The sequence below is a fragment of the Tribolium madens genome, unplaced genomic scaffold (assembly GCF_015345945.1).
Source record: "Tribolium madens isolate multiple individuals breed KSU strain unplaced genomic scaffold, Tmad_KSU_1.1 Scaffold_20;HRSCAF=117;Tcas5.2_LG4, whole genome shotgun sequence".
NCBI lineage: Eukaryota > Metazoa > Arthropoda > Insecta > Coleoptera > Tenebrionidae > Tribolium > Tribolium madens.
In genome coordinates this window covers 12,080,684-12,093,891 of record NW_025400985.1, presented here as the reverse complement: position 1 = coordinate 12,093,891, position 13,208 = coordinate 12,080,684, and the positions used below count along the sequence as shown (strand labels likewise).

General features: G+C 30.2%; 1 protein-coding gene across 1 annotated transcript in view; it reads left to right on the top strand.

Moving 5' to 3' along the window:
* The window catches only part of LOC123004806 (slit homolog 3 protein-like), a 76,915-nt gene that overhangs the window by 31,724 nt on the left and 31,983 nt on the right, over nt 1-13,208 (top strand). The window contains exon 2 of the mRNA XM_044398247.1: nt 8,995-9,103. The gene's annotated coding sequence lies outside the window, so the exon portion shown is untranslated. The remainder of the gene's footprint in view (nt 1-8,994; nt 9,104-13,208) is intronic.

Genomic DNA, 13,208 nt, shown 5'->3' with positions numbered 1-13,208 from the left:
TCTTATCTGGGGCGCGAGTTCTGGCGCATATTTGCAAAATATAAAAAATAGCATTTTATTTAATCATACAACAATTTTTATGAAGAAGTTATTATTGATGTATTTGTTAATTCTGTGGATATACAGAATACAGGATGTCTCACCTAAAACTTTCGGATCTAATACCTGTGTTATTTGTCAACGGATTTGAACGAAGTTTAAAATATAGATTATTCAGTAAGTTTAAAATATAGATTATTTAATAAGTGGAGATAAATGTCGCATTACTAAAACAATACTAACCGTAGGAATTTTTTAAGATAGAACTTTGTTAACATTTTTTCTATATTCTTGGAGTTTTATCTTACATGCATGTTTCTATGGAGCGTGAGTTCTAGCGCAGCCTGTGTATTATTTAAAAATATTTTTCCATCTCTAGCATTTTAAATTTAATTTTAAAATCTTTATGTACTTTTTTTTTGCTATAATTGTTCCAACTGGGGAAGGTTAAAATACAGGGTGTTCCATTTTTATTGTTACAAATTTAACCAGGTGATAGAATATTCAATTCTAAGATAAAAGTTTCCTATAAACATATATCGAAAAATTTTATATACGGGAGCCACATCCCCTGAAAGAGGTGCATCTTTTAATGGATTTTTTCCAATATTTCAGAAACCATCGTGGATAAAATTACAAAATTTGGTACAACTGATAACCTTTATACAGCCAAATGAATTCAAAGATAAAATGTCGAAATTTTTACTCAGGGGCGTCCTAAACTGGGGGGTTTAGTGTAAAAAGTACCGTAACTATTTTGGCGGTTGGTTTTTACCACTTTCAGCCACAAGATTCTAAATTTCATGGTTTTTCACAAAAAAGAGGTCTCTTCTGTTTTTTCGATCAAACTTACCGTTTTTGAGTAAAATCAGTTTACAATTTGTCTTACAGACCATAAAAAGGATAAAAATTAAAAAAATTAATTTGTTTCACCGTTTAAGAGACAAGTGATTAAAACTTTCGACAACTGATCTTTAAATTCGTTCAGGTGTTTAAAAGTAATCAGCTGTACCAACTCTTGTAATTTTATCTATTCTCGCTTACGTAACATTTTTTGATACATGTTCATAGGAAACTTTTCTTAAAATTGAATATTCTATCACCTGTTTAAGTTTGTAACAATAAAACGGAACACCCTGTATATTTTGCGATTTATTTATTTATATCTAAAACTAATGGGCAGTTCAGCCAACTTGTGTAAGAGATAAAACGAAAAAGGTACTTGTTTTTTGTGGAGCAATTCAATTCAATCATCAATACTGCATAAGAATCGATCAGCAATTCCCTGGTTAAATTCGAAGTTTGTGAAATGATTATATAATAAATAGACAACCCAATAGCGTTACTATTTATTGAATGATGGAACAAGGGAGCTTTACTCGACTGGAAAATGATAGTCAGACAGTTCGCTCGCTGTTCTGATGATTACCCAAACTGAATATGCTCGTCGAATAAGCGCGTTTAGCTATTCCACATCCCGGTAGTTCGCTCTATTAGTTAATAGTGATAACTCCGAACTCAACTCTAATCATAATAAATTATTAAAGAGTTAGAGCGAGAACCACCTCCAAACAGGAAATTCTACACAAAATTTTGCTAAATTCGGCTCGGGAGGAAGACTTAAGCGGATTTTCTTATTAATAAAGTTTTTATTGATTTTTGATTCAGATACACCACTTTCAAAGCTTGGGCGCAACAGAAAACGAATAAAATCTTCCAAATGTATACAAGTTTTACAACTTTTTACTTTTCTTCAAATTTGTTTTACTTTTTTGGAATTTTTTTTGAACGACATTCTGTAAAATGTGAAACACAAAAATGTCAGATATGGGCATCCGGCCATAAATTCCCGCAAATGAACCGATGTCGTGTTTTACCAATCAATACAAACACAAAAAGCGAGATTAGTTTCATCACCGCTGTTTATTTTCCGAATCAACTTTCCATTTCCTTACCTAATTCTCTTCCGAATGCTTATTTGCTGGAAATCTTCTTGTTTTGGCCCTTATCGCGTTCAAATGAAATTGGGTGGATTTGGACGTTGTGCACTTTATCTCTACAATATATCTCATGCGTGCCTCAATTAAGCTCAACTCCCCTAAAGCTTCGATTTTATAATAAATGAAAAAAATTAATAATTAATTGTTAGGAAAGAGCTGACTGCAACAATAATTATTTTCCGAACGGGGGTTGACTTTGGGTGACTTTGGGTTTACTTTTTGAGTTAAATATTAAGATCGTTTGCACCTAAGGCTGCTTAATCAGGAAGTGATCGAGAGTCGGGAAGAAGGCAATTTTTAATTGTCATTGTTTGCAGGGCCACCCTAACCATAGGGTTAATTCTGCTACAGCCCAGGGGCGCCAGCATTTTGGGGCGGCAATTTTGCTTGCACTAAAATCAGTTTTGACTTTTGAGTTTGTGGTAGTTGAAGATTGCACTTATGTTCATACTTCTAGTTAGTTTGGTGGATTGGTGTTTAAATAACTGCCCGCCAATATTAACCGGTCAACTAAAATTTTGCGATTTTTTACATTGAACTATTTTTGTTATTTTTTGTCGGATTTTGATGAATTTTGGTTCGGCTTAAAGAACGAACTTTGCAGAATATTGTAATTTAATTCAATAACATTTTAAGTTTTGTCTGGTAAATGTTATACCTAAAAGACGAAAGCACTGCTTTTTTTTACTGTTTTTTATACTGAGCCGTAGTGTGCGACAGAGACAAACTTAAGTTTTTTCTGATTTCAGATTATTGCTCGTTCTTCTCTGAGTTATGTACCACATTTTCCATAATTTTAGTTCTTGAGACATGAGAGATATAAATTTTTAGAATAACAATTACATTTCCAATTTCAATGAGTGTTCGTATTAAATGGGCCGAATGTTCAAAAATGTCAAAATAAGCGTATGGAAGCTTCCAAAACCGTTTCACTTGTTGTAATACCTTGAAGTTCCAAGTTTTTCAGATTTTTTGTATTCAAAGACGTAAGTGTGCTCTTTTGGTAACATAAGGAATGATTTTCGGTTTATGTAGCCTACTTTCTGAACGAATATTTAGTAATATTGTTCTTTAAGCCAAACGAAAATTCAACAAAATCCGACAAAGAATAACAAAAATCTTGCAATGTGAAAAATAGCAAAATTTTAGTTGTCCGGTTAATTTTGGCGTACAGTGTAGTTTATGTAATAGTATATTTGAAATTTTTACGGTAACGTCAGCAACTGGTACTGATCACTTCTTAGTGATCATTTTTAAAGTGTTTTTTAATTATATTCTAAGGGTAAAAGTAACTATGGAATACAAGCGAAAAAAGTTATCTGGCTTCGTCAATCGTAAATTAAAGGAAGAGAAGGTAGAAAGACAAAAAAGGTCTTTTGGAAAAATTTCTACATTAATAAACTTCTTTCATAAAAAAGAAGAAACACTTTCAATAGAAATTTCACCGTATCAGCAATACGAACAAGAAAAAGTTTGATAATAAGGCTCAACAGTCAAATGAGGACGAAAAAATAGATACACTAATACAACAACAGGAGGAGCAGAAGCAACAAGAGATGCAACAGCCACAGCCAGGGTCAAAATAACATCATTAAAGTTTGTATTATCTTCTTTGCAGTAGTAATTTTTTGCTCCTCTCTGTCTTAGTTTTTGTGTAATAAATACATTTTTAAAAAGAGTATATTTTCGTCAAAGAAACAACTTATTTCAAAAACTGGGTAAAATCGATCAATAGACAGTGTAATAAAAAGTCTCATTCAAAAATTCCAAGAAACATATGGTGATTTAATTTAAAAATATAGTTGAAAATAATTTTAGGCGATGCATTAGATTAACATATATCAATGTCTATTTTTCTGTTTTTATCGAGAGAAACAGAAAAATAGAAGACTTAAACACTTCTTAGAATCTGTTTGTAATTTAAAAGTTGAAAAATGTGAAAATTAAAGAACGAAGATAAAAAAAATTAAAATACTTTTATGCAAGTTAGTAAACAAGAGAGAAATGTAAAAGACAATTATAACAAGTAGAGATTAAAATAAAAAAAACCTGAAATACACAATTTTTAATTGTCCTGACCTGCGTATTACACTGTTTTAATAGAATGAAACAAGAAATAAAACTGAAATACTACTCAGAAATTTTTTCGTAATATTAAAGCTTCAAAATGTGAAAATTAAGAAACAAAAGTTTTTTTTTCAAGTTTTTAAGTTTGAACTAGAGAAATAATTAAAAAAGACTATATATTATACAAAATAGAAGCAAAAGATATGAAATGTCTGAAAACGCGATTTTTAATTGTCATTAGTTAGTGACTAGTTTCGTTTGCGTATTTCACTGTTTTAATCGAATGAAACATCAAAAAAGAAAACTGAACCACTTAGAAATTTGTTGTAATTTAGAAGCTGAAAAAAGAAAAATTAAGAAAAAACAATTATAAACATAGGAAAAAAATTAAAAAATGCATGAAAAAACCAAACTAATTTTGATTTTTTGAAATATGACTTTTGTTCACTTATTAAAACAGTTATGCACTTTATATCTTCTGAAAGTTGTGTCATTTCGGGAAATCAATTTCAAAGAATTTGCGTGCAAGTGTTGGAAATGAAATTCATGTAATGGATCAGGCGGTGAAAAGCAGCTTTAGCTTGTAGAGTTTTATCGTTTTATGTCGTACACGAGCTTGATTATGATTTACGCTTAGTGTTTTATGTTTACCAAAAGGCTAATAAAATGGGTTTAATGATTTGCAGGATGCATAGTGCGAAATGTGCTCTTAATATCAGCTCGGTGTTATAAAATTTACATCTTCCTGTTGGGATATTATTTCAAATATTAGCAAGGGAATACATTTGCGAATGATATATTATTTGGGTTGACTTTTATAATATCGTATTGGAGAGAAAACGCTCCCAATAAGAGTGCACTAAAGTTTACGATCTGCCGAGTGAGGTTATAGGTTTAATTTGGTTGCCCCAGAAGGTCTGCATTCGACTCTTACCGGTCAATATATCAATTCCTACGAGCTCAGCTATTTTCGATTTTACTCTATCCACAAGCGTTGAATTATTATTGGAAAAATCCCATGAAACCCAAGCGAATTAACTCGTCTTAACAAATTTGCTTTTTTCTTCTTGCTCACAGAGAATTCTGTCGTCAATCTCACACAATGACTTTTTTTTTGCTTTATGGTTGTTGAGAATGATTATCCCAATTTGTTTTTTTTAATAAAATGAAAATTACTAAATCACACCCATCATAAATAATTACAAAATATTGCAATTCACTAAATATTGCCAGAGATTAATTTTTTAAATCCAGATATGGCACAAATAAATTATCAAATATCGCATAAGCGTCAAACAATATAAATAATAAATGTTTAACAWTAATAAATTTAAATAAATAAATGTCGACAAAAATAACATAAATCTTGTATTTTAATTTAGACACAAATTCTTGCATTCTATTAATATAGAATGATAATTCAAAACCCACACGTAATTAAACAACTTGCCACTAGAGGAGTTTCCAAGAGAAATAATTAAAACTTTGTTTTTGTTTATGCACTTATGACTTAAAGTAAAATTTCATATTATTAAAAATTTTCTTAATTAACTTGTTACTGAGCAACAGTTTAATTTAACGAAGAGTCAGACAAAAACCCTTTGAAGTTGCAACTCAAAATGTTAATTGTTTACTATTTGAGATTGAAACTAATTACAGTTTTATAGACACTAAACATTTTTTAAAATAAAAATTAGAGCCACAAGACTTGTTCCGAATTCAATAATTCATAAATTTTAAACCAAATTTTTATGAAAAATCGTGGAGGCGCCGGCTTAAACATTTAAAAGCAATGTTAATAATTACAGTTTTTATTTTATTTTGAATAATTTATACATATGCAAATACCAACTAAATACAATATTTTATCTACTTGAATATTATTGCACAAATTTAATATAAAATACTCGCAATACAAAAATAATTCTGATACTGTTGACTATATTATAGTACATTACAAACGAGGTGGTAAATATGGCTTTATGTATACGATCGAGAGGCGCCAGCTCCGAGATCGGATAGAACACAAGGGGTAATGCTATTACCACCGAAGTTTGTATGCTATTTTATTCACAATCATATTATTTTCAGTCAAAAATTTGAGTAAAATAAAATTCTAACAATGTTAAGGTCCAAACGTGGTAGGCCATTCAAATGGCGTTTGATTTTTGACATTTCCGGAATGTCAAAAAAAATTGAAATAATGTGTGAATCTGTTATTAAAATTGTTGAAATGGAGCAGTCATGTACTCCCCACAGAAGTAAGAGGAATTGCTACAAAAGCAATTGAATACTAATTTAGCAAAATATTATGCGTAACTTGACTTGGTATTTTTGTAATTTTAAGGTTGGCTATCCTGAATATTACCGCCCAAGAGAAGTAATATTATTACTCCTCATGAGATTTAATGATGTGCTTCCCAACCTTTAAACGGTTAGTAATCGGCATATTACATTAGTGATTGTGAATAAAAAAATATACAGTCTGACCCAGGGGTGTGTAATCGGTTGATAACTTTTTTGTTACTTAATATTTTGACATGCCGGTTTTAACATCTAGTAGATTTATTTAAAGTACACTATTTATTGTTGTATCAACAAGAAATTACTTCCTAGGATTTTGGGGTATTCGTGAATAGGTTGCCATAAATTTGGTTAGGTTGCTTTCTGGTGACAAACAAAAGATATCGTAACTAGTGTCAAAATTTAGGTTAAGTCACCTGTCAGCTTGTATGTAAAATTCAATTAATAGTTGACAGCAGGTTGACAGAAAACGTCAACCGTCTACAACAAAGGGTAACCAACCCTAAGCATTCAAAATTACTTCTGAAAATTATAGTTACCAACAACATAAAAAACGTTATTTTCCTAAAAGTTCAAATCCTAGGTGATAATTTCTTGTTGACAAATCTGTAAAAATATTTTTATTATACAAATGTAGGATGTTGTGTACAAAGTGGGGTTTGTTTTTGAACTTGAGTCGTTGGCGTTGATAAAGTTGACTAAAAATTTTTAAGTAGTTCAAGCAATTTACGAGAATTCAATATCGAAGTTTCGTTCAGTGCAATGCAAATATAAATCAGCAATAAAACCCCTGAAATTTATTTTAATTTTAGTTTCTCTCAAGAGTTTGCATTGTTTCGTTTACCTGGTAGCTTTTAGAAAATAAACGGAATGTTTATAGACTTCCGTACAAATATCGCGTTTAAACGCTACACGACTGGTAGATTTTAACCCTAATTGAACCATTTCGTTTTATTTCATTTGTATCGGAATACAATACCGAGCAAACACTTGCTTTCCGCCCGTAAAGAATCATCGATTTATTGCTTTTAAACGTCGTTTAGGGAAATTTGTGGGACGGAAATGAAAAAGCTTTCGCTTCGAAAAGTTAATTGTTTATGGACGAAATTAATTTACAAACAAATTACACACCCTCGGTAATTCTATTATTGTTATCTCTGTGCAATATGAATTAGTCAATATTATATGACACATCTACATCTATGTTCAGGAAAATGTTACGTGATTTATTGGTTTGGGCGTTATCTGAATTAATTTGTATATCGGCCCGTTTTATATAGCTGCTCGATTACAATTGCTAAACACTGCGTTGTTACATTCTGTGATAATTTACTGCCTTTTTAACATAACGACCTCATCAAAGCAACGAAAAAGTAACCAAACGAACTCGACGCCTCGAGTTGGCTAATTTTCTTGTAACATGCAGATTTATCGACTGGTCTTGCTGTGAATTACCTCATTTCATAACTTAAAGCAAAAGTTAGTCTTCAAAATGCGAAATTAAAAAAAAAAAACTATGAATTGGTTTTTTCAACGAAAAGTAAATTTTATTGAGATAGTCAGAATTCAACACTTAACTGTTGATTTAATTGAAAGAAATAGTGCAAAACCTTTTATTATTATTTGTAAATTTCCGAATAACTACTTGTTGCACGCAATATTAGGATGCACATTTGAAACTTGATGATTCTGCGAAAGCTTATTTATTATTTTTATTTTGCAATTTTAACTTTTATTAATCTGAAAACTGTAACAAGTTATGTTTTTTGGTTTTGATTCAAAAGACTTTTTTGATTGTGATTAGGTGAAAACGTGACATGAAAGAAACTATTTTTACTGGATATACAGACGTTTGAGAGTCTCTGAAAACCGTTAAATTGAGTTTTCGATTCATATCGCATGTGCAAATGTCACGACGTTTCTACTTGTAAAATTGCTAACCCCATGTGATTGTTGTTTGCTGAAGATTTTATGAATTTCAAGCCCAAGAGGTTTCTGATTGTTTATCCACAATGAAAGCAGAGTTGTGAGGAAAACGCAATTATGCCATTTTTGTGTCTGTTTGCTTAAAAAAAAATAGTTAAAGTAAAAGTATTGTAGTTAACGATGGTGCTCCCATGATAGCGAAATATTTTTATTATTAATTGCTTTCATTAACAAACTTGTTGATTAAATAACTATCCATTATATTTAAACTTTTAATTGACTACATGCCAACATGGGGAAAGGAACGTTGGGCATTTTGTCTCTATTAAAACTAAAGGTTTACCACAAGTCTACAATTAACTATACTGTTCTAATGTTATACACTAAAGGTATGCGTAAGCACCACGATAATCATAATGTTTATTCTGAATATTTTTTGCGATGATTAATTAAACCAAACAACAAAAATTTCGTATTTGAATAATTTGATTTGCGTTAGGCCGACACTGACAGTTCGATAGAAACTCATTTTAGTATAATTATTATAGCACTGTTTTTGTTCAGTACGAAATCCAAAACAGTTTCGTACTGGGCCTCAGTACGAATGCAAAGTAGACAAAAAAAAAACATTTCTATGACAAAAATGTTTTTGTTTCAGGTACTGATCTTAAAATCTGGGTCCAAAATTCCATCCATTAGAATCAACACATATCTGCGTGGCATATTAACTTTTTCAAGAATTTTTGATGACGTGATGACCATTTAAGGTGTGTATTAAATTGTATATTTCTAAATCATATTATTTTAAACATCACATTACAAAATTTGAGTGATAAAGACCAAAATTTATTATTTTTGAAACGTTTTAAAACAGTGGCTTTAGAAAACTATTTTTTTTTCAAAATCGTCCGAAAAGTAGTTTTTTTTTGAACTTATATGTCATTAGTTAATCTCATTCACTGAATTCAACACATATCTGACTGACATATTAACATTTGTAAAATTTTTTGCTGCTGTAATGACCATTTAAGGTGTGTAACCTACATATTTATTTTAAAATTTGACTATTTTAAACTTTACATTGGAAAATTATTATTTTTAGGACGTTCTAAAACAGTAGCTTAAAATAGCTATTTATGCAACAAGTTGCTAAATGAGCGTGAGCCATTTTGCATCGTGTTTCATACAAGATTTTTTCCAGTTTGGTTGTGAAAAGCATAGGCATCAAATTCGAATTTTAAATCTGTGATTTCAATATTTTTCCAAAATCATACTAGTGTCGGAGCGTTGCTTAGAAAATAGTGTTATTTGTTTTGTAAACAGAAAAAATTGTGTTTCTGTCTTGCAAAGTAAAGTTAAAAATTAGTAATTCAGAAGATTCCGATTCAGACTTCGTAGAGATTGCAAAAGGTCTAATTTGCTACCACTTAAATTAAAGGAATTATACGACTCTACTTATAAAAACTTAGAAAAATTGTGCGATTCCAAGAAGATAAAGACGGTGTCTGAAACAGGGCATGGAAGTCAAATGTTGTGGCAGAAAACAACATACCCTTTTTGAGTAAAATCATTTTAAAATTTATGTTAAACAGCATAAAATGTTAAAATTAAATTTGTTTTACTCTAAACTCCTCCAGTTTAGGACACCCCTAAATAAAAATTTCGACATTTAATCTTTGAATTCGTTCAGGTGTTTAAAGGTTGTCAGCTGTACCAATTTTTGTAATTTTATCTATTCTGAAAAAGTGGGAAAACCCTATTAAAAGCACACTCTTTTCAGAGGGTGTAGCTCCCTTAGATAACATTTTTTGATACATGTTCATAGGAAACTTTTGTCTTAAAACTGAATATTCTATCACCTGTACAAGTTTGTAACAATAAAAACGGAACGTTCTGTATCATAAATAAGTTTGACTCCTTGATTATATTAATCACACTTTTTAAAACTAGTGATAAAATAATAATGTCACATTTTATAACTAGTGATAAAATTGAGCACATTTGACAACTAAAATGACTTATCACAATGGTTACTTTGACAACCAAATTGGAAAAAAATATTTTTTTGAAATCACATAAATTTTGGTCAAATTTGCGATTTCGGTAAAAAATTAGTATGCACCTCGGCACTAAAGTCATTTTATATTACTTAAGTGTTTTATTTGCCTCAGCTATCACCTCGACAATTGGACTTGTATATCGTTAATTTATGTTTGAAATCGTCTCTAAAGTTAACCAATTGGTCTGTAAAGAGTGGTTGGTTACACAGTGTTTCAATTTTTTAACTAATTTAAAAATGATGATTTTGGAAATTTTGGTTATTAAAAATTTAACTTTTTTTACAAATTTGTGCCAAAACAGTTTTAAAACTTTAAAAAATTTAGTCCATAGTTTTTTTATTTTCGTTTAATAAATTTAAGTGTTGCTTTCCGTCTGCTAGACTCTCGAGGGCAATGAAGAAGAGGAATCGAGCATTTTCTAATAAAACCCACTTATCGATCACATAATAAAAATAATTCACTCCTTTAAGAGCGCCAAAACAAATTTAATTTAGTGTAGCATCTTGTAAATTATCTTTTCTTTCATCTCTCGTTCGTCCTGGCAATAATAGGTAATTGCATCTAATTTAAATAATTCTAAAACCAATAATGTTGGGTATAAACGCGTTTTGTGTAAATTAGGACGAATTGATCAGTGTGCTTTTTTCATTCTAAAACCTCTCATGTTTAATATATTTCTGAAAGAAAAGAGCATCTGCGATTCAATTTGTTTTTACAGGGCACCATATAAAAATAGATGCAGCCAAATGAAAACAATATGCAAAGTCCTGCTGTTTGTAGTTCTATTTTGTGTAAGATACAGTTTTATGAATAAGTTATGCTAAAATGTATGCAAATGTTGCAGCGGTATTGTACTCTTCGTCAGCTTTTTTGCGCGATGACAATACACAAAGACGTTAGTGCTGTTGAATTACATTTACAAGAAAGTTTTTGCGCGAGCTTTAATTTGATTCAGGAGTGATATTTTTGGAATTTATGCTGTTTATCTGTCTCAACTAAAACCCAATTTGCATTTAATGGAGTTTAACCAAAGTTATCGAAAGTTGTTCAAGTTGGCTAGACTCGTACATGTTGCGTTAATTTGTTTGATGTAAATTAGTTTAAAAACTAATAACACCTCAAACACCCATTCGAAATAGTCAAGATTTGCGAAATCACTGTCCCAAGCCGCTATATTTTCAATTTGTTATCATTCCAGCGCACAAAATCCAATTCCCGGTACAATGCCAAGACGTTCGCTCTTAAAAATGATCGAAACTTGCATGGAAGAAGGCTCATAGTTGGCCTCCCGACATTATCACCATGCATACATAACACTGATAAAAGTTTTTTCATTTCGTTTTATGCCACCTACTCCGTTATCTATTTCTCTTTATAGTCGAGCATTTTAAATATACTTCTCTGAAAGAAATAGAAACGCTGAAAAAACCTAATGAAATACGTGTGCACGTCAATGCTTTTGACGGTTTTGTGCTCGCTATGCAGGAATTCAAAACTGTTTTCAGGGTAATATATGAGAATTTAAAAAATGTTGTTATTGCAAGCGAAGCTAGACTACTAAATCAAGCGTTCGGACGGGATTATTCTTTGAATTGTTCTGTTTTCAATGGGGGAATATCGAACCAACAAGATTCCTGAATGTGACACTCGTGGGACTTAAATAATTTTTAGGGTGAGTGGTAATCAGATTAATTGCAATTTCGCTTTGGCTGAGACAGGTGATCAACAGTACGATCTACTCGTATAATTGTTATCTCAAACATTTAAATTCAATAAAGGGATTATTAGGGTGAATAATTGACACAAATATCGCCTAAATTGGGGCCCCACTTTGATTAATACAGAGGTAATCCGTAATTAAATGGGCAAAGAAAATTAAAAGAGATTAAGACCAGTGATTAATATTCTTGACAACTTAATTTTTAAGCTTGGTATCTGTTATTTTTTTTTGATAATTACGTCCACATATTTAATACTAAACATAAAACTTTTACAGTTCTATTAATTAAAATATCTAGTTTTTTCACCAAAAATAAAATTTAATATTAGAATTTAAAAATAAATAGTTTTGATAACTTTTTTTTTAAAATTATTTTTAAAATTGTTACGTTTTCATCAAAACTAAAATGTGTAATCTTTGTTGATAGAACTGTACATACCTATTTATACGCACGGGTTTTGGCATCTCTGATTTAAAAAAAAAAATCAAACCGTTTTTGAGATTGTATGACTTTTTGAAAAAGTGTGAAAAATAAGTCAGGTTAGACGTTTTTTTTAATTGATTTAGGAAAATAATAATTATTGCTGATGACAGATAATGAAATATCTTTTGTTTACATCGTCCTATTCGATTGAGGAGTTTTTAACTGCTAGTCATGATGATGTTGATGATATTGTTAGAATGATGTAATCTGGTGGTGTATGTGACGTGTTTCGATATTTTTTACTAAAAGTTTATTTGATAAGAAAAATTTTGAATAAAACTGTCTAATTTAGCCAATTTTTCGCAAAATTATGAACACTTCAATAAGAAGAAACGTAATTTTACAAAATGTTAGGAATACTACAAAAAAGGTTTGATAAAAAAAGTTGAAAAAAATAGAAAGGTTACTCTCGACCAGTATTAAAAGAAAAAAAATGGAGATTTTAAGACTGAATGATATACGATTTGGTGGAGAATAGATATAAACCAGAGCTAAACAAAAACGTAATTGTGTTTGAGAATATTTTTTTTTTATTTTTGAGTTATTGTGTTTTTTAAATCACATTTTATATTATTAAATAAAATGACAGTTGCAATTCTTAGATCATA